The following is a 20,640-nucleotide window of genomic DNA, read 5'->3' on the forward strand; positions in this document are numbered from 1 at the left end:
GCCATATGAAACCACGCAGTTTCTGCAGTGCTTGTTCTGTAGAACCCTCCTGTCTATGCTATGGCACACCACCAGTCTTTATCTCTTATACCTTGTTTTCTTCTTCTTGCACTCACTGAATTGCATGCCTTCATTAAACTGAGATCTTCTCCTGTGGAAATTTAGTTTTGTTCATTAATCAGTGGCAGAAGAAGTTGTAGGCCTGTTCTGGACACTCGGTAAACTCAGCTCCGAACTTGAAGAGACACAGCTAAGGAAAATTTAAAAGCTAACCGTGATACCACTGGTCCAATTCACAGAGGTCATCTCAGTAAACCAGCTAGAAAAGGAGAGGTTGCTCATCGTTTTTTGGCTTTGTGATTGGCCTCTGAAATTAAATATCCAGCTAGTGTGAAAAATTGTTCCTTGGAAAGTCATGTCCTATATTTTCTGAGGTTAGAAAAACAAATCTGCAACTGTGTACATCTAATAGACCACAAAATGGAGGAAGCTGAGCCAATCTAAAATTACTCCTGAGTCACAGCACGCAAGGGTGGAGCAACAACAATTCATGTCTTACAAAGAAAGGCTTATAGCATGTTGCTGGCTACAGTGGATCAGAGACATGATAAATCAGTATGTGGGTATTCAAACAAGTCATGAATAGAAGACAGAGGAAGGGGGTGACTTCTCTGCCTTCACATTCTGGTAAAAGACTTCCTAGTAACTAGTTTATCCTGATTTTCTATTCAGAAGAGCACACAAGATGTCCTAATCCTAACACAATCTCATTCATTAATTATAATGATGAAATAGCACGTAATTTCTAAGTGGTGTTTATGCATTCCTTTTTCATCCATAGAATTAAATATCCTTTACAATGCCTCTTGCCCCTTTAATGATCAACAACTCTCTTTAAAGCTCTTTACATGTCTTCTTTCAAGGTTAACTGAATGTGTTGTCTACTCCCACAGCCTTGTTTTGGGCACAGCCTTGTTTTCCTCCTTGATTGTCACAACAATCTACAAAGTTGTGGATGTCTACAAGTCACTGGAAGTGCTGACCCAAGCTGAGCATGCCTTCCTCCTGCCCAAATCTGAGCCCTTCTGTTCCACCTTAACCTCCCTTGACCTGTCACTATTGTCTGACAGTGCAAGTCATTCCATCGTTTCTAAAATCAAGACTTCATATTGGCTTTTGGGTTTTGTCCGACGTGCCTTCTAATTCTTGGCTATTTGTCTTAAAGCAGCTGATTCTTGTTAATGGACTTTTAATCAGGATCTGCAATACATCCCCCGAAGTCCTCACAGCTGTGAGCCCTGTCTCTAGTTCTTTTACCCATGAATTTGACATTGACTCATATCTTATGCTGGTGATTCATGGCTCTCCATCTCTATTGCTGACCTGTCTTTCCATACCCAGTTAAAATTAGTACCTTTATGCCACCTCCTTGAGGGCAGCTACCACACCTTACACTGGGCACAGTACATTCAGGTCCTGTTTTTTCTCTCACAAACCTTTCTTTCTCCCTCTTTTTACTGTGAATGCCACACTGCCCTTCCAGTCATTTAGGTCTTTAATTTGAGTACCGCTTGCAGCATAGCAGTCTTTCTGGATCTATGCATGAAGACTGTGTCTATACTATCTTGTTTCTTCCTACATGTCAATTAGAAGATTCAGCCATGTTGACTGTCTCAGTGCCCCTGTCACCTCACACATCAGCTTCTCTCTGACTCCTATGACTTCCACTGTGTTCTCCAAAACCTCATTCAGAATTGCACTGTGAGGATTATCTTCCTTGCTGACATAGTGTCTATGTCTCTCTTCTGGTTTTCCATTTCATCAGCATCAAAGGAACACTCATTGTCCTCTTCAAAGTTTCTGATCAATTGACTCTGTACTGAATCAGCTTTATTGTCACATTGAGCATCAGCCCTCATGTAGTCTCTGTCAGTAATACTAGTCTTCACTGTCTCATTAGTGTAGTTCTTACACAATCACCTTTGCCCTTTTTACAAAATACCTCCTCTTTTGCTGGAAGTTCCTCGCAAACTTTAAAGGAATTAGTTCATGCTGTTATCTCACCCAAGACTTATTTCTGCATTGTTGCCCAGAGATGCTGCCGAGAGCTGAACATGTAAAATGCAGTCATTGTGCTCTGTACCCTTCATTCTCTTCGCCAGTGCTATTTATCCAGTTGTTCTACTCTTTGTATTTTTGCAACCTATAAACTCTAGTCTTCCTTTTATTACAAATACTTAAGCAGTTGTTATCAAAGCCTTACAGCTGCCAAACTACTGAAAACCATCTTAAGTAGTCTGCAGTCTCATGTTGATTGAGTAAAAGTTTCATTAAAGTTTTGGCTAATTGGTATATAATATGTGAGAAATTTTGGTAAGTGCCAGAGTGCCACTGGCTCCCCAAATGTGAGAACCACTGAGTAGCACAGAAAGCCCTGATTTTTGATAAGGAGAATTTTTGTAATAATATAACAATATCAACACAGCATTATGAAACCTACATATATAACTACAGCATTATGAAACTTCTGTGGTCTTTAATGGCTTTCCACATGTTGAAATATCAACCTGAAAAGTATACAAGATAGTTACCTGTCTGAGAGGGCAGAAAGATGTATATCACTATCTACTATAAAGATTAAGGTGCAGCTTCTGAATTATGTAGGTGTTTCAGTATCTCAGCAAATGGCCTATACTTACCTAGAGAACTGATAGGATTAGTTGTGCTATCAGAGTACAGAGTATGTTGTCTTTGTACTACAGTCTTCTGTGGCAGCGAATGCAAGGAGAACAGCATCTTCATGCTACTGTTCTCCCAATTATTTTTTTTTTAATCCTGAAACTGCTCTTTAACAGGATATCAGAAGGGGCTGATCCATTAAATGGTTTCTTCCTCTGTTTACTTATTAGAGTTAAAGTTCAGTAGATTTAAAAAAAAAAAAAAGGAAGAAAAAAAAGAAATATCACCTACCTGTGTAAAATTGTACAACAAACTAAAGAAACTTGTAAAAAATCAGAACCACGTTCTCTTTTGAATGCCATTGTTTGAATTACTTCTTCTCTACATGCTGTATTTTGATGATAATAATTCTCCAAGTGGTAGGATACCTCTATGATGGTAGTGCTTGTCTCAAGAAACACATACCCAATTGAAGTGCCTGAATTGTTCACTGCGACACTAATTCCGATTACTGCTGCAGCAGAATCATCCTCTTTGGAAACTCATTTATCCAGTGACACTCTTTGCTGCTACTCCTGCCTCTTGTTGCTGTCACCATTTATGTGTTTATATACACACAAGCTCATTTAAAAGTTATTGCTTCAATGAAAAAAGTCAATAGGGCAACAGAGGAAATGTACTTGCAGAAGTGAGCAGCACTTTGCAGCAATATGAATTTGCACTAGTACAGGTGGTGAGCCTACCATAATACTTGCTTCACTGAGGTTTTCTGTTATAAAGGCTTTTTGTCTATGTAAGTATAGAGAGTTTCACTGTAGCACGGCTGTTAGGGTCCCTGTGTTCAGGTTACTGGCTTAGCCCTGCCTTCCAGCTGTGGTGGGTATGTTTTGGTGCATTTGCCGTAACTGTACGTTCAGAAACTACTTACATCAGCAAGAGGAAGAGTTAGTCCCATACTGCAGTGTTAGAAAAGACCACTACTAATTCAACCTAGATGCCTAAACATAGGAGAAGAAGGAAAGTGAGGGAGGAAAGCCCCATCAAGAATTTGTGCAATAGATGTGGGCTGTCAATTTTAGAATCATCTGGGCAGGACACACTCTGCAACATTTCTAATCACACACACAGTCAGGGAACGGCTGAGGCAGGAAGGCACTTCGGGAGATCGCAGGGTCCAACCTCTGCACAGAGCAGGGTCAGCCAGAGCAGGCTGCTCAGGGCCATGTCCAGCTGGGTTTTGAATATCTCCAAGGTTGTAGACTCCACAGCCTCTCTGGGCATCCTGTGCCAGTGTTCGACCACTCTCACAGTAAACAGGTTTTCCTTGTGTTTCAGCGGAATTTCCCATATTTCACTTAGTACCCATTGCCTCTTGTCTTGTCACTGGATAGCACTACCAAGAGCCTGGCTTCGGCTTCTTTACTCTCCCCATCAGGTATTTATACACATTGATAAGATCCCTCTGAGCCTTCTCTGCTCCAGGCTGAACAGTCCCAGCTCTCTCAGTGTCTCCCCATAGGACAGATGTCTTCAATCATTGTGGCACTCCACTGGACACTCTCCAGTGACTCTGTATCTCTCTTGTACTGGAGAGCCCAGCACTGGACCCAGCATTCCAGGTGTGTCTCACCAGGGCTGAGCAGAGGGGAAGTATCGCCTCCCTTGACCAGCTGGCAACACTGCCTAATCCAGTTCAGGAGGCTGTTGGCCTTTTCTAAAGCAAGGGCACATTGCTGGATTATGTCCCACTTCTTCCCCACCAGAAACCTCGGCTCCTTTTCTATAAAGCTGCTTTCCAGCCAGTTGGCTCCCAGCTTGTCCTGGTGCATGGGGTTGTTCCTCCTGAGGTGCAGGACTTTGCACTTCTCTTTTTTGATCTTCATGAGGTTCCCATCAGCCCATTTCTCCAGCCTGTTGAGGACAATCTGAAGGGCAGCACAACTCTCGTGTCTCAGCCACACCTCCCGGTTTTGTGCCAACTGCAAACTGGCTGAAGACACACTCTGTCCCATCATCCAGGTAGCTAATGAAGATATTAAACAGCATTGGCTCTGCATCAACCCCTGCGGTACACCATTAGCAATTGGCTTCCAGCTGAACTTCATGCTGCTGATCACAACTTTTTAGGCTTAGTTCTGCCAGTTTTCAGTCTACCTCACGTACTTTTATTGAGTCCATATTTCATCAGTTTGTCTATGTTGATGTTATCAGACACAGCGTTGAAAGCATTGTTAAAGTCAAGATAAAGAACATCACTGCTTTCCCCTCATCCACTGAACTAGATTTTATTGAAGAAGGCTCTCAGGTTGGTGAGGCATGATATTGCCTTCATAAATCCTTGCTGGTCCTAGTCACCTTCTTGATCTTCGTGTGTTTGGAAATGATTTCCAAGTTTATTTGTCCCATTGCCTTCCCAGGGATCAAGGTGAGGCTGACCAGCCTGTAGTTCTGTTCGTGCTCCTGGCCCTTCTTGAAGATAGGGGTGACATTTGCTTTCTTCCAGTCCTCAGAAACTTCTCCTAATTGCCACAGACTTTCAAAGATGATTGAGTGGCCACACAGTGACATTGGCCAGCTCCCTCAGCAGTTATGACTGGATATCATCAGGTTACAGAGCTTTAGGTATGTCCAGGTTGTCTATATGCTCCCTAACCTTATTCTCCTCCACTGAAGGTTAAGTCCTCCTTGCTCCAGACTTTCCCACTAGTCTCATGGGCCTGGGATTCCTGTAGGCTGGTCTTTACTGGTAGTCAAAGGCATTGCATACTGTGGCCTTTTCTATGTCCTTTGTCACCAGATCCCCCCGTAGTTAAGTAGTGGGCCCACATTTTCTCTGGTCTTCCTTTTTGCTGAGGTACCTGTAGAATTTCTTCTCATTGCCCTTCACATCCCTCACCAGATTCAACTCCAGATGGTTGTTGCATTTCCTAACCCCATCCCTGAACATTCTAGATTTCTGACTATCTCATTGATGAAATTTATCAGCCTTTGATAAATGCAGGCGGTGCCCCATGCAGCTGCCTAATATACATGTTGTCTCTATTAAACTTAATGAGAAGCAAAGGCTGTGTTTAGTTGTGTCTTTTGACTTAATTAAAATTAAAATGACACATCACCGTATGTACAGGCTAAGCCTTAATTTCCAGAGAGTGTCAGTTAGTATTAGGCTCACTGTTGACAGTGGCCTAGTTTCCATTGATGGATTCATTAAAAGTTTTAGTCCGCAAAGTCAGGAAAAAGTAGTGACTGATAGTCCTGAACTGAAATGAGGGGAAAAAAAAGCTCAAACCCTACTTGTTTTGTTAATCCATCCATGTACATGAAAACAGCACAGCAGGATTGGGGAACTAATCCCATTTCAAATCAGATGCCTGCTGGTTCTATTTAATGAGCATTATGTCTGTTTCTTTTTTAACCCTAAAATACCTTAATACTTAAAACACCATTCTGATTTTTTTTTCATTGTACTTTTGATCTATTCAGGTAAGGTGCTTCCTTCTATAATTGGACCAAAGTTGGATTGCTAACTACCATCTTTACTGCCAAACCACGTGCTGAACTTCATTCATACAGAAATACCCAGAAGATGGAATTGGCACAGAGTTCTGTGAGCATTGGTACTAATGAAATTGCCTACAGATTTGTGCCTTGTGAGTAAACTCTGATGTGTAAGAAAGAATAAACTCATGTCTTAGGGTTGAGACATTCAAAACATCTCTCTCCTCACATCTCTAGTACTTAATAAATGTTTTATACACTCACACTGCACTCTTTTCCTGTGTAGGGGCACTGTTAAGATCTCCCCACCCTATGTGCCTATTTCCATTAAATTTGCAAAAAAAGTTGAGACTTTCATATCTGCCAAATATGGCTAAAATTGGAGAAAGATCTATAAATTATTAACAGAGGTTAAGGAGGATGACTAAGCAGATGCATTCTTTGAACAGACCACCCAAGCTATTCACAAACATGTGGTGAAGCACTCTGACCTGGTGGTCCCCAGAAGTTAACCAGGAAATCACATGTGTTCTGGAAATTTTCCCTGAAGAGCTCTGGCTCTCATGGTAACAGGTGACATTTTTTTTTACTTGAGAATTTTGCAATATAATGAAATAAACAGTTGTGTGTTACAGATATGACATGACAAATTCAGGTGTTTCCATACAATGAAATGTAAACAAGTGATGACTATGTGATATTAGAATAAAAATAAAAACAAAAAGTGAAAGAAGAAAAGTAGATCAAGAGTAAAGTAAATGTTGTATTATTCAGTAAAGTAAAATTTTTAATTCCAGTATAACAGCGATAAGAAAAATTACCCACTGGGACAGAAATCTTATCTAATTTATTTAAGTTCAGTGACCACATGTCAGGAAGAATTGGGCATCTGCAGTTGGGAACCTCTGCGTGAACTATAGGTTTAAGGACAAAGGAAAACTTGGGGTACTTGACTTGTCCTTATATTGTCTTAATAATATAAAGATATCTTAATTTATATAAAGTGGTCAGATATGATTATACTACCTTAATATAAATCAGGTAAGTTCACTCATGCCAAACTGGCTGCAAGTTTATTTGCTACTTGGCCTTCAGACTGTTGCTTCTAATCTATCTTGCGCCTGTGGGAAGCCTAAGCTCACATCTGTCTTGCACCTTGGATTTTTTCTGATACTTTAACTTGCTTATCTTAACTAAAGCTCAATTGTCTTAGTCACTCATAAGTTATAGCACTATTCACATGCTATCACTGGTGGTTACCATACCCCATTTCTGATATTGTATTAAATACTATACTTAGGGCTACTAAAACCATTAAGACTGATAGCTTTCCAGATGACGTCTCACTTTTTTTTGGAAGAGAAACTTTAAAAAACCCAAAGCTAATATCATATGGCTACTTAACCACTTGACAAGCTTAATATTCTTGCATACCAAGATTATGCATTAAAGCACAGGCTATCTAGAATATGGAGAACAATACTCAGGTCACTGGAGAAATATCAGCTATAGGTCATTCCCATTGTTTGTGACAGATCAGTTCTCTGTAGCACCTTCAGTGCTAAGAAAGATGTTTGCAGTAGTCCAGCTTGACATCATGCATAGCCCAGGCTGGGGAATGAAATCCAGAAGTTCTTTTCTGAAGCATGTGGATTGTTTAGTTGCTAGAACTATGGGTTTTAGAAAGACCATCAATTTTTATTATGATGGCCATTTTCCCATTATTGTAGAGAAGTATCACTTAGTAACCAGGCCAATGGTTAATCATCACCGCTGTTAACAACATGCAAATTATTTCTAGTCTAAAATGCCTATTTTTAGCTTATGGATATTGTTGGATGGATTCAGTGTATCAAAAATGATGATAATTTCACTCACTTTTACATGGTACCCCAGCAAAGGACTTACTTAAACTACAAAATCGCTATGACTTTAACAGTGTTAGAATGTTGCTTGTCTAGGCATAACATACTTGCTGTCTTATAAACATTAACAGAAAATGATAAATAGTAGGAAACCCACAAAAATTAATACTAACAGTACTGGAGAGGTGTTTTTCATTACTCTGTGCCAAAGGCCATGTCAGCAGAATGAGTGCATGCCTAATATACCATTTCAATTTGGCAATGTTTACATCCCTTGATATCAATCCTTGCACAGAGTCCAGGATAATGAAGAATGAGGCTTATGTGATCCAATTCTATTGATTATTGATATTAGCTTGATATTAGCTTGATAGCTATTTATTGATATTAGGGGAAATAGAAATATATTTATGTAAAGTATATTATTTAATGTAGTTTGTTGTGAAATGTGTAAAACATGTAACGTTAATATATGTGTAAAAGGTTATATTTATGTATTGGCAGTCATCAAAGATCAGTTTTCTAGAACTGAACTGTATCACTATAGAAGTATCAGTTCGTAAAAGATATTTTGGAAAATAGGAACATTGGTTGTTAAACAAAGTTGTAAGCATTTTTATACTGAGGAAAACTTTGATCTAAAGCCTCTTCTTAAACTGATCAAACTGCTGCTGTGATGCTGCTTCTCCAAGCCATCCTTTTAATGTTTGCCACCCAGCTCCACTTCGATCAGCAGCAAAAGTCCTCAAATAAAGCCAGCATGACTTTGTCTGTGATAGGGTGGGATTTTCTGTTTTATTCTTCTGGCCAGGGAGCAGGCAGCTGAGAACCGTGCTACTCCAAGGGCTGTCTCACCAATTGTCAGGGAAGGGACAGAGTAAGCACCAAGTTCCTTCATGAAACTACCTCACAACAAAGCTCCCTGTCTCTGCATTTTAAGACAGAGGTTTGAAATTTTTTTTCAGATATCAGCTATCATCCTAGTACTGCTTGTTCTCTCAGCAGCTACTGTACTGTCATTAATTTTTTGTCCGCTTCAAATTCCTGGGAAAAAAATTTATCCTCATTCCCCAAAATGTCTTCATTTTAGATGTCATCTGGAAATATGTTAAAATAATAAAGAACATGTTAAAACAGGCAGAGACTTAATTAAAAAATGGTTACCTACATATACAGCTGTCTATGTAAGGGAATGCCTGCAGTAACAATTAGTTCAACATCCTCTTCAGCCTAGACATCCTCAGCATCCTCTGTTGGTTTATTTATTCAATCTTCAAGCCAGGGCAGCCTGTTCATGTATACAAGCAGCCAAAAGAGTCTGCTCCATAGCAGAATATTTGCATTAGCATATTTGCAAAATACATGATGTCCTAATAACACCTGATGTCATGAATAGGAAACTTGTGACATCTCCATTAAAGGTCAATTAAATAAGGCTAATTAGCGCATTCAGTCACTTCACCACATAATGGACAGCAGACCAATTTTATATTTTTCATGCATTTCAGACTTGGCATGTTGTGATTAGTGACTCGTACATGTGGCCAATCTGATAAAGACATTTATCATCATTCAAAATCATTGCTAATTTTCTGTATAGTTTGAATGATTCTTCCTTCTTCTGTGCAACAGCTTAAAAGACAAAACATTTTGGATGGATGAATCAGAAGCATAACAATTCTCCATGTTAACTGTGATATGCATTATAAAATTCAGAAAATAAAAGTTTGCAAATGCTGAGTTGTCACGATTATCAGAAGGCTTAAAGGTAGATGGAACTATAGGAGATCTCTAGCTGTAAATATATGTCTCATATAAAGTTATATTTCAGTAAACAAAAGCTATACTCTGTGGACTAGAGCAACCAAAAGGACAGACACACCACAGTAATAGCACAGTAGTGCTGACCTACTTGAGGAAGCTGCACAGTAACTAGCATGCAGCTCTGGCTCTTCTACTGAAAAACAGTATGTGACCTCCCAGATTGGCATGTAATTTGAAACATAAAATGACCAGACATATCTTTTGGCAACACACTTATTAACTTGTTAAATTTATCTGCAACCCGCAAGGCCACCTCTTACATCACAGTGATGCAACATCTATTAATTTAAAGTCAGTTTTGTGCCAGCCAAGGACACTGGCTGCAAAAAGCAGACACAGACATGTCCAGGGGGGAGATATTTTCATTATTACTTCCTCTGGCTCCCTTACTCTACCTGCCATCTCTCTTTGCTACTCTCTCTTTCTCTCTCCCACCTGCCCATACAGAAAAAAAACCCTTAAAGCATAGCTTTATTGGGAGAAAAAAAAAGAGAAGGAATTACATATGCTGGCCATATGGAATTGTCTTACTATGAGAAACTTTTGAAATTTATTCCTTAGGATGTTTCTTGGTAAAGTAAATGAGTGAACAGGTGTATCAAATAGCACTGCTACTCTTTTTTTGAAGGGAAAGGTAACAACTGGCTTGATGAAATCTTGAGGACTGTGGACAAAATCAGAATGAAATTTCCCTTACTTTTCAGTGCAGGTTTACTTAAATGCTGTTTATATTCACAAGACATGCAGGATTCAGACCTAACATTTCTCAAGTCTGCCAGATACTCTGACAGATTTTAATATTTCTGGTTAAAGCTTTTTTAAAAATCTAGTTTACCCATTCACTATCCTTCCTGATATATTTATCTAGGGCACATGTTTGTACAAGCTGTAAAAAAACCTAGCAGAAAAAGATTGTTGACCTGGAGATTTTCTGGATCTTTAGCATTTAGAAATCTATTCCGTGAGTAGGATCAAATTATTCCTGAGTCTAGGAGAGGGCAAGGTACTGTGGTTTTTTTCTGAATTGCTACAAGTTTTGCACATAGCATGATCCATAATACAGTTGATCCCCACTGCTCACGTTGGGGAAATCACCCAAGAGGCATTAATGCCACAGCCTGGAGAGGAACTCCTGACTGAATAGAGGTAGGAGGAACCAAAATGATTAGAACATAGTTGAAAGGACTAGTAAGATATAGCTGGGAGAAAGTGGAGATCACAGTCTGCGATCGGGAATTGACTTCTATTATGAGTATCCCAAATTTTGGTGCTGCCAGATACATACTCATACAGCCCACTCACATAAAATCTCATTGAATTCAATGGAAGGACTTCTATTCATTTCAGTGGGTCTTGCCCCAAAGTGTAGCAGTCTATTGAGTTGTTACCTTTTTCAGTTTTCTATATGCTTTCTCACTGGGATGTAGGGAAACTTCCTGTTTCTTGCTGCAAATCACCTGGCTTTTCAACCAGTGTGTTAATACAAAATATTTGACCAAAGCCAGAAAATAAAAATGTTTTATTGTACGATATGGAAGCAATAGTGGTATCTGAGGCTGCTTTATAACTCTAGCAGACACAACTCTGATTCGTATGTCGTCTAAGCTTTGGAGAGCTTCAGATCTTCTTCCACGTCTCAGTAGTGTGACTCTGGCTCATCTTTACATTTCAGAGTATGAGTGAGACTTTTGAGTATTTTCTTTTTAGGAGTTTTCTCATCTAGTAACTATGCTTTACCTCTTTATTTTCTTTAGGTTTGTTACAGAACTTGTCACCTGATGATGATGTTCAGCAAGTTTAGTGTTAACATCAAGGGCAGCCTGCCTGACTTGCATGCTGATGTTAATGAAGCTGTGAATTGTGTCATATTACCCTCATTTTCTTCCCATATGCTTACTCTCATTTTCCCCTCAGAAGCTGTAACTCCACTTTTCATCTTCATTTATATGCCCAAAATACAGCCAGCTTAATTACCAATTATAACCTTACTCATTTAAAAGCTAAATCAACTGGAAACAACACTAAAAAGTGTCTCCCTTGAGGAGAACTAAAGACTTTGTGTTGATTTTCTTCACATATTTTGATTAGTATAAAGCACTGTGTAACTTACAAGTTATTCTCCCCAAATGATGTTAATTTTAAATTGAGATGACACATGCATACTCATGGGATGACAGTCAGAGCAACCTGCCTTCTCTTCCTCCTTCAACTCTGACCTGCCTCACAAAATTATTTTTCCCTGGGAAACTGAAGCACTATAGCACCCAGCTGTGCCAGCAGCTTTTTATTTATGTCCACATTCTTTTGCTTTATTTCTTATCTGTTTGACCTGTGCTATTTCCTCAAGTTGGAAGTCCCTTGTGGGTTTCTTTTAAATGCAATTTCTTCTGTCTTAGGAAATGAGAACTCCATAAACTTCCAGGTAGGTTTCACAGGGCCCTGTCAAGCAATGGAAGGCATATTAGCTGTTGGGCTTGATATACTAGTGGCTGCCACATAACATCCCTCCAATCAATACTGTAAAACTCTCAGACACTAGCTGCTGAGTGAATTTACAGTTCCTAGTGACAATCTCCATTACTGCAATAAAGGCCAGAGTAGCTGTAAGAAAAGAAAACTGGATTTGGAGAGCTGCCATCATTATTTATGGAATATTTGCCTGCTATAATTTATCAACTATTTGGAACATGCCACCCTCTCTTTATGGAAGATGCAAGACGTTTTTCAGCTGTTCCTATTTACAAATCAAAAAGTTTAAGGTATTGAAAATTCTTTTTTCTAAAAATAACCCAATGCAACTAACAGAAAATGCAACAAATCTTTGGAAATAGTGAAATAATTGCACAGTGATGAACTTGGTGCATTTACATTTCCTGTAGCTCAAGTGTGAGTAGAACCTAAGACTGAATGTTGTTGTGTGCCCCACACGTGTGGCAGCCCATAGTCTCCATATAGAGCCACCTGTATCCATCCCTCGTCTTCTTTTGAAAATGAAAGGCTCCAACCCTGCTTCCATCCTGGGAAAAAAAAAACTAACAGAAAAAAAAAGCATCACAGTTCCCTCACCTCTTATGGTTCATAAAAGTTTTAGCCTCTGACTTAGCAGGGATGTCCTGATTACACTTCCCTTTTCATATATCTAGAAGTTACTAAACCCAACCTAATAATAAGATTAATGTGTTATTCTGCATTTAACAGTCTCTCTGGTTTGTCCCTCTTTGATTGTTTGACCTATGAGTGTTTTATGGACCAGCTGTCTGGCTGTGATGGACGATAATCTAATCCTAGTAAAATAAACAATAGTTTTGCCATTATTCCAGGCAGAACTAGGATTTTGCCCTTAGGGGGGGTTGACCCTGGCTGGGTGCCAGATGCCCACCAAAGCCGCTCTATCACTCCCCCTGCTCAGCTGGACAGGGGAGAGAAAATATAACAAAAGTTTTATGGGCTGAGATAAGGATGGGGAGAGATCACTCACCAATTACCGTCACAGGCAAAACAGACTTGACTTGGGGAAAATTGATTTATTACCAATCAAACCAGAATAGGGTAATGAGAAATAAAACCAAATCTCAGAACACCTTCCCCCCACCCCTCCCTTCTTCCCAGGCACAGCTTCACTCCTGAATTCCCTACTCCTCCCTCCTGAGCAGTGCAGGGGGACGGGGAATGTGGATTGCTGTCAGTTCGTCACACATTGTCTCTGCCGCTCCTTCCTCCTCAGGGGGAGGACTCATCACACTCTTCCCCTGCTCCAGCGTGGGTCCTTCCCATGGGAGACAGTCCTCCATGAACTTCTCCAACGTGGATCCTCCCCACGGGCTGCAGTCCTTCATGAACTGCTCCAGCATGGGTCCCTTCCACAAGCTGCAGTCCTTCAGGCACAGACTGCTCTAGCGTGGGTCCCCCACAGGGTCACAAGTCCTGCCGGAAAACCTGCTCCAGCATGGGCTCCTCTCTCTCCACAGGGCCACAGGTCTTGCCAGGAGCCTGCTCCAGCGTGGGCTTCCCACGGGGTCCCAGCCTCCTTCAGGCACCCACCTACTTCAGCGTGGGGTCCTCCACGGGCTGCAGGTGGATATCTGCTCCACCGTGGACCTCCCTGGACTGCAGGGGGACAGCCTGCCTCACCAGGGTCTTCACCACGGGCTGCAGGGGAATCTCTGCTCCAGTGCCTGGAGCATCTCCTCCCCCTCCTTCTCCACTGACCTTGGGGTCTGCAGGGTTGTTTCTCTTACATGTTCTCATTCCTCTCTCCAGCTGCAGTTTCTGTTGTGCAGCAACTTTTTTTCCTTCTTAAAAATGTTATCCCAGAGGCACTACCACTGTCACTGATGGGCTCGGCCTTGGCCAGTGGCGGGTCTGTCTTGGAGCTGGCTGGCATTGGCTCTGTCGGACATGGGGGCAGCTTCTGACATCTTCTCACAGACTACACTCCTGCAGCCCCTCTGCTACCAAGACCTTGCCATGCAAACCCAATACAGCCCTATATGTCTCTCTTCCTATTAATTATACCGTGCTTTCTTAAAAATTATGAAGGTAAGCTTTTGTTCTGTTCAGCTTGCAGTAGGTAGGCCTGAAGGGATATGATCACTCCTTTTTAGGACAGTGGACAGATGAATGCGATGGAAGAGGCTCAACCACCAAAAAACAGTGGTTATATAAAAACAAATGTATATAAACTGGTACAGTACATTTCAGCTTGAAACCTAGCAGGATGTTTCTAATAATCAGAAAAAACCAAGTTACTTAAAGAAGTGTGACGAGAAACCTAGACAGTTTTCAGATGTGAGTTTCACAAGTTTACGGAAGAAATCATATAAATATCTGTGAGAGCAGGGTAGTGGATTCAGTGACTGAAGTTTTCCATTCTTGTCTTATTTCTGAGGTCCTTTGTCCTTAACAACATGATGTCATGCAGACATATGCAAACACACAAAATGAGATGAAGCTACGGTGCAGGCAATATATGTTTCCCTTTCACCAATTTTTCATTTTGACATTTCAGCCTTCCTTTTCTCACACCACCTGACATTTTTATTTAATTCGCAGTTACTGGGAAGTATGTGATATTGTTTTTTTCTTTAAGCTAAAGGGCAGGTTCACAAATCCTAATGAAGTACATGAGTGCACTGTTCCAGTTGGAAAACTGGCAGGCAAAAAAGAAAATTTTGAACTTTTGAAGGTACTTGATGGGGATTTTTCTATGAAGATCTACATAGTGGCTTTACATATTGGTTTTGAGGGAATTTCCGCTCTGGCAGTTATGAAGGGAGCTTATTCTTGGGAAAAGCTGGTGCTTTTGGAAGCACTATGGGAGAAATTCACATTTATGCACCTCTTTCTTACATTGCACTGGAGATGGTGGCATGGTTCACTAGCTGTCTTGTGGTTGTCTATATTTAGCATTGAGGAGGAAGCGCTGTGAGCGGTGCCATGAAGTTCAGCATACAATGTTTCAGTATGCTTCAAAATAACACATTTCAGGGGTTTTGCAGCAACACTGGCATTGCCCTCACCTGTGCCTCAGTCTGCAATATAGGCATGGATCATCTTAGTGCCTGCTGATTTCTATGAGCTTTCTACTTCATGGTACTCAGCACCTTGTACAAGGATTAAATTCTGAAATAACAGCAGCAGGTGTGTCTCTGAGTTTAGCTGCTCTATTTATAGTGTTTTCCTGTAAGCATAACACTGCAATTGTCATTTACACTCTCTTCCTCCAATTCTGTGTGGCACCAGGCTGAGGACATAATAACGTCCTTTTATGAACATGGCCTTCTTGGAGAAATAGAAATTAATTGCCTAAACAACATCACATGCAATTAAACCAAAAAAACTTATTTTGTAGGAACTTTAAATTTAATGCTTACAACATCAGGAAATTCTGAGCTGAATTGTAATATAGCAATACATTTTATTTATTAATTTTTACTCTAAAGTGATACATTTACATCAAATTGCCTGTGAAAATTATGTACAAATTCAGCAAGACAGATTTTCTGCATAGTATAGTGAATAAAAATAAGAGCACAGGTGTATTGGCTTTGTGTAGCAAGGTTTTAGTACCTGGAGGGTGGTGGTGGTGGTGGTTACAGGGGTGGCTTCTGTAAGAGGCTGCTGGAAGCTTCCCCTGTGTCCGACAGCCAATACCAGCCGGCTCTAAGACAGACCCGCTGCTGGCCAAGGCTGAGCCAATAGGCGATAATGGTAATGCCTCTGTGATAACATTTTTAAGAAGGAAAAAAAGTTGCTGCACAACAGAAACTGCAGCTGGAGAGAGGAATGAGAACATGAAAGAGAAACAACCCTGCAGACACCAAGGTCAGTGGAGAAGGAGGGGGAGGAGATGCTCCAGGCACTGGAGCAGAGATTCCCCTGCAGCCCATGGGGAAGACCCTGGTGAGGCAGGCTGTCCCCCTGCAGCCCAGGGAGGTCCACGGTGGAGCAGATCTCCACCTGCAGCCCGTGGAGGACCCCACGCTGAAGTAGGTGGGTGCCCGAGGGAGGCTGTGACCCCATGGGAAGCCCACACTGGAGCAGGCTCCTGGCAGGACCTGCGGATCTGTGGAGAGAGAGGAGCCCATGCTGGAGCAGATTTTCCAGCAGGACTTGTGACCCTGTGGGGGACCCACGCTAGAGCAGTCTGTGCCTGAAGGACTGCAGCTTGTGGAAGGGACCCATGCTGGAGCAGTTCATGAAGGACTGCAGCCCGTGGGGAGGATCCACGTTGGAGAAGTTCATGGAGGACTGTCTCCCATGGGAAGGACCCATGCTGGAGCAGGGGAAGAGTGTGATGAGTCCTCCCCCTGAGGAGGATGAAGCGACAAAAAATAACGTGTGATGAACTGACCGTAAACCCCATTCCCCGTCCCCCTGCGCTGCTGGAGGGGCTTGGTAGAGAATCCATGAGTGAAGCTGTGCCTGGGAAGAAGGGAGGGGTGGGGGGAAGGTGTTCTGAGATTTGGTTTTATTTCTCATTACCCTACTCTGGTTGATTTGTAATAAATTGAGTTAATTTTCCCCAGGCTGTGTCTGTTTTGCCCGTGACAGTAATTGGTGAGTGATCTTTCCTGTCCTTATCTCGACCCACAAGCTCTTTGTTATATTTTTCTCTCCCCTGTCCAGCTGAGCAGGGGGAGTGATAGAGCGGCTTTGGTGGGCATCTGGCACCTGGCCAGGGCCAACCCACCACAACAGGATAAGTGATTACTGCATTTCAAAATCAGTCATTAACTTACAGTTAACTATCAGCCATTGGAAGGGAAAGGTACAAGAGTAGGTAGACCAACGTGATCATTTATTTTTATCTGAAGCTGGTGAAGTGCAGACTGTGGTAAATGGTTCAGAGGCAAAGAACTGGAGCAAGAGACAAGAACTCCCAAATCTTATTTTAATTAATGTTTTGTGTACAAGAAACCTTAACAATGATGTGTCTCATGATACCTGTTTGCAAAAGAAAGGCTTGTGGATCACTGGAAGCAAGCTTGGTCATTATGTACAGTACTTTAGTTTTGTGTCAGACACAGATGACTGAGGGAAAGCCAGCACAAAACAGCTGAGCTCACAACAGGGAATCTTCTGTGCATGGGCCATGTCCTTACCCTCTGAGGAACTTTACAACACCTCAGCAGTGTGAACAAAAATCAGTGAAACTGAAAATCAGGTCTGATTTTTCAAATCATATTTGCTGCTTAAGGAGAATGATATTCTATTGGTTTAGACTAAGGTGACATTTTTAAGACTTTCTTCACAGCAGAGGTGCAGAAACAATCTATTGTTTTAGATAAAAGCTTAGATTTAGGAGCACAGCTTTGTAAGAGGGAATAAAGACTGCAGCTAATTTTACTGCAGCTAAACTGGAGAAAACACGAGGCTCTGTCTTTTAAAACAGAAACTCAATCCATTTTTCCCTGTAGTGGTGACATAGCATTTACATTTCCACAGGTAATGAACTAGATCTTGCCAGCAGACCAGCCCCACAGGGACCTCATTCCCAAAGCTTAAGTATTATTTTTTTTTCCATCTGCTCCACATGGAGCTTGAGGTAAGCTATTCTTAATGTCTTATGAGGATCACCATTTCTTGAAAGAAAATGCACTTTTAATTTTCATCTTTAAACAAAAAAAAGATCTTACTACTACCTGTCATGGCTTCTTTGCTGCAGTTGCCATTACTGCTTTTAACTGGTATTTCACTAGTTTTGGAGATGGGGTTTTAAAGCCCATAAAACCGCAGGGGGTTAGCTCTCATTCTAAATGGACCTTCTGAGGATACAGGAAGACTTAGCACTGTTACTCACATCTCACAAAAGGCCATGAAAAACAGTGTCTATTAATTTTAAATAGTTTCATAGTCAGCTGCTCCTTCCCATAACTATGTTTGTTTCCTATTAGTCCTTAAGTACATTCCAGGTAGGAAATGAAATAAATGCCAAGGAAATACGTAGCTTCTTTCTGCTAGGGATCTCTCCCAGTCCAGTTCCTTTGCCCTCATCTACCTGAAGTGTTTATACAGCTGCCTTAGTCTCTACGAGGGATTAGCATAAAAATCCGTATTAAGGGCCAACGGATCTGTCTTCCAATTACGGAAATGGGATCAGTAGGAAATTAATAGCATGCAGTTTGCAGTGCCCTCCTGATTCAAATGTGTCTTCAAGGGCTGAGCCTCTGGGGAGCTTTTTGCCTGTGGCACTTCCCCAGGAGGCTGATGCTTGGTCGTGCCTCCTTTTTTAATACCCACCTGGCCATACCAGAGGTGCTGTACCATGGCCTGTGTCAAAGGAAAGATGCTGTTGCCCAATGTGGAGCAGCAATCAGCCAGTGAGTGCAGTGGGTCAGCAGCAGAAAGGCTAAAAGCAGCTCAGGCAATGGTAGCTCCAGCTGGCAGCCAGTTATGCCTTAGATACCTGGGTGTGAAAAAAAGCCAGGCTCATTGGCTCAGTGTGATGGCAAGGGTGTTTATGGATACCAGTGCAGTGGAAGAGGAAGATCGGTTGCTGTTTCCACTGACTCTGTACCCAAGACATGTTTACAGCACGATCATCTGATATGCAAGCTCTTACATATTAGAGTATTTCCCTGTGTTTCAAAAGACTTCTAGGCACACCTGAGCCCCCACAGCCTTTTCTGGGCTGGAGTAGCCTGCCTGCAGTCCTAAAGCAAGCCAGGGACAGCTCACGGCTTTTCCTGCAGCCTCTTCCCTGGGTATCCTGCATCCCTGTGTACTGTGGACCCTTCATCAGACTCGGACATGACTCGTGTGGTCTGGGCTATACTTGACTATGTGAAAAAATCTGATCTAGGAAGTTAGCCTGAGTGGGGTAAATGAAGACGGTCCAATAAGATCTGCAGTTCCCAGGGGAAGTCTTTGATATTGTGTGGCACCTCTGTGAAAACAGGGAGCAGCACCTGCAGAGGAGACCAGAGGAGTGTAGCTGACTGGGAACCTGCAAACACTAAATGTAAGGAAAAGTGAAGAGAAGGGCTGCAGCGACTTTTCTTGCTGTTCTACATCTCATTGCCATGCCTCTGAGACCTCTGTTAGACATTGCTTTCTGTTTTGTACTCAGGCTAGCTTCCTACCTGTGCCAGCCTTTTAAATGCTTTTTTTTCCACTGAAAGTAATTTACAGATGAAAGATATATAGAACTATAATAAAGAAAACAGGCAACTCATCAAGGAAATTAACTACTTCCCTTTCTCCATGTTACCTTGGTTTTCTAAAGAAAAAAGGTTTCAGTGACTGTACTGCAGCGTAGTAGCTTGGTAAAAGACACTGTTGCTAGTAACTGGCCACAGGATTTGTACTGGTTCTGCAAGACCTCAGGATGAAGGCTTGTCAGATTTGTTTTGTTTAAACTTGTCTTGACCTGCCTGGAGCTTTGTCTTCACATGTTTTAGATGTAACAGCAATCTTTCTAATGACCAGTTGGCTACGCCCATGTTTTTTGTCTTTCGTTATCTTTGTATGGTATGACTGAATTTTAGGTAGATAGTAGTCACAAGCAGTTATTCTGCACAGAACAAGGTATTTATGACTAACACAAAGACACAGTGTAGGGAAACACAGCCCTGGTATGACAGCAGAGGCCTTGAGATGTGGAGCACAGGACACTGCTTAGAGGTGCACAGGCATGGGGTGGTCAGAGATGGGACACAGGGTGGCCCTGGAGACCCCACAGCTATACATAGCTTGCCAACAGTCCATTACAGAAATACAGACCTGGAGGTAAACAAAACTGGTTTTAGGGTAATGAAAAGCACAAAGAAAAAATATCTAAACTATGTAAAACAAACCATATGTAGTAAATTGAAATGTAACATGAACTGCAGACCAGTGAAGAAAGAGCAAGGTTTTAAAGTGTTAGCAAACATACAAAAAGGACCCTAAGCAGATCCTAAGGGGAGGAAGGAGACACCATCAACATCAAACTCCTCTTGGCGAAGGAGTCAGGATGCTGATGGCTCACTATACCCCTCCACCCAGACTGAAGTCACTGACCTTGGGAATCAGAGGGGCAGTGACAGGGTAGCATAACACCAGGAAAAAAAAAGGGCTAGTTATTAAAAGTGTGTGTATAGCATTTGTAACTGTATTACATTATTATTATTATTATTATTATCATCATCATTATCATCATCAAGTAACTTCTGAACCTACTAACTGAGACAAAAATGAAGAAAAGTCTCAAAGCCTCAAATATACCATGCTCCTACTAGCTTGGTGAAAACCAGTGCTCAAACAGAAGAGACCTTAATTCTCCCCCTGAGGA

Source organism: Accipiter gentilis, chromosome 21, assembly GCF_929443795.1.
Source record: "Accipiter gentilis chromosome 21, bAccGen1.1, whole genome shotgun sequence".
NCBI lineage: Eukaryota > Metazoa > Chordata > Aves > Accipitriformes > Accipitridae > Astur > Astur gentilis.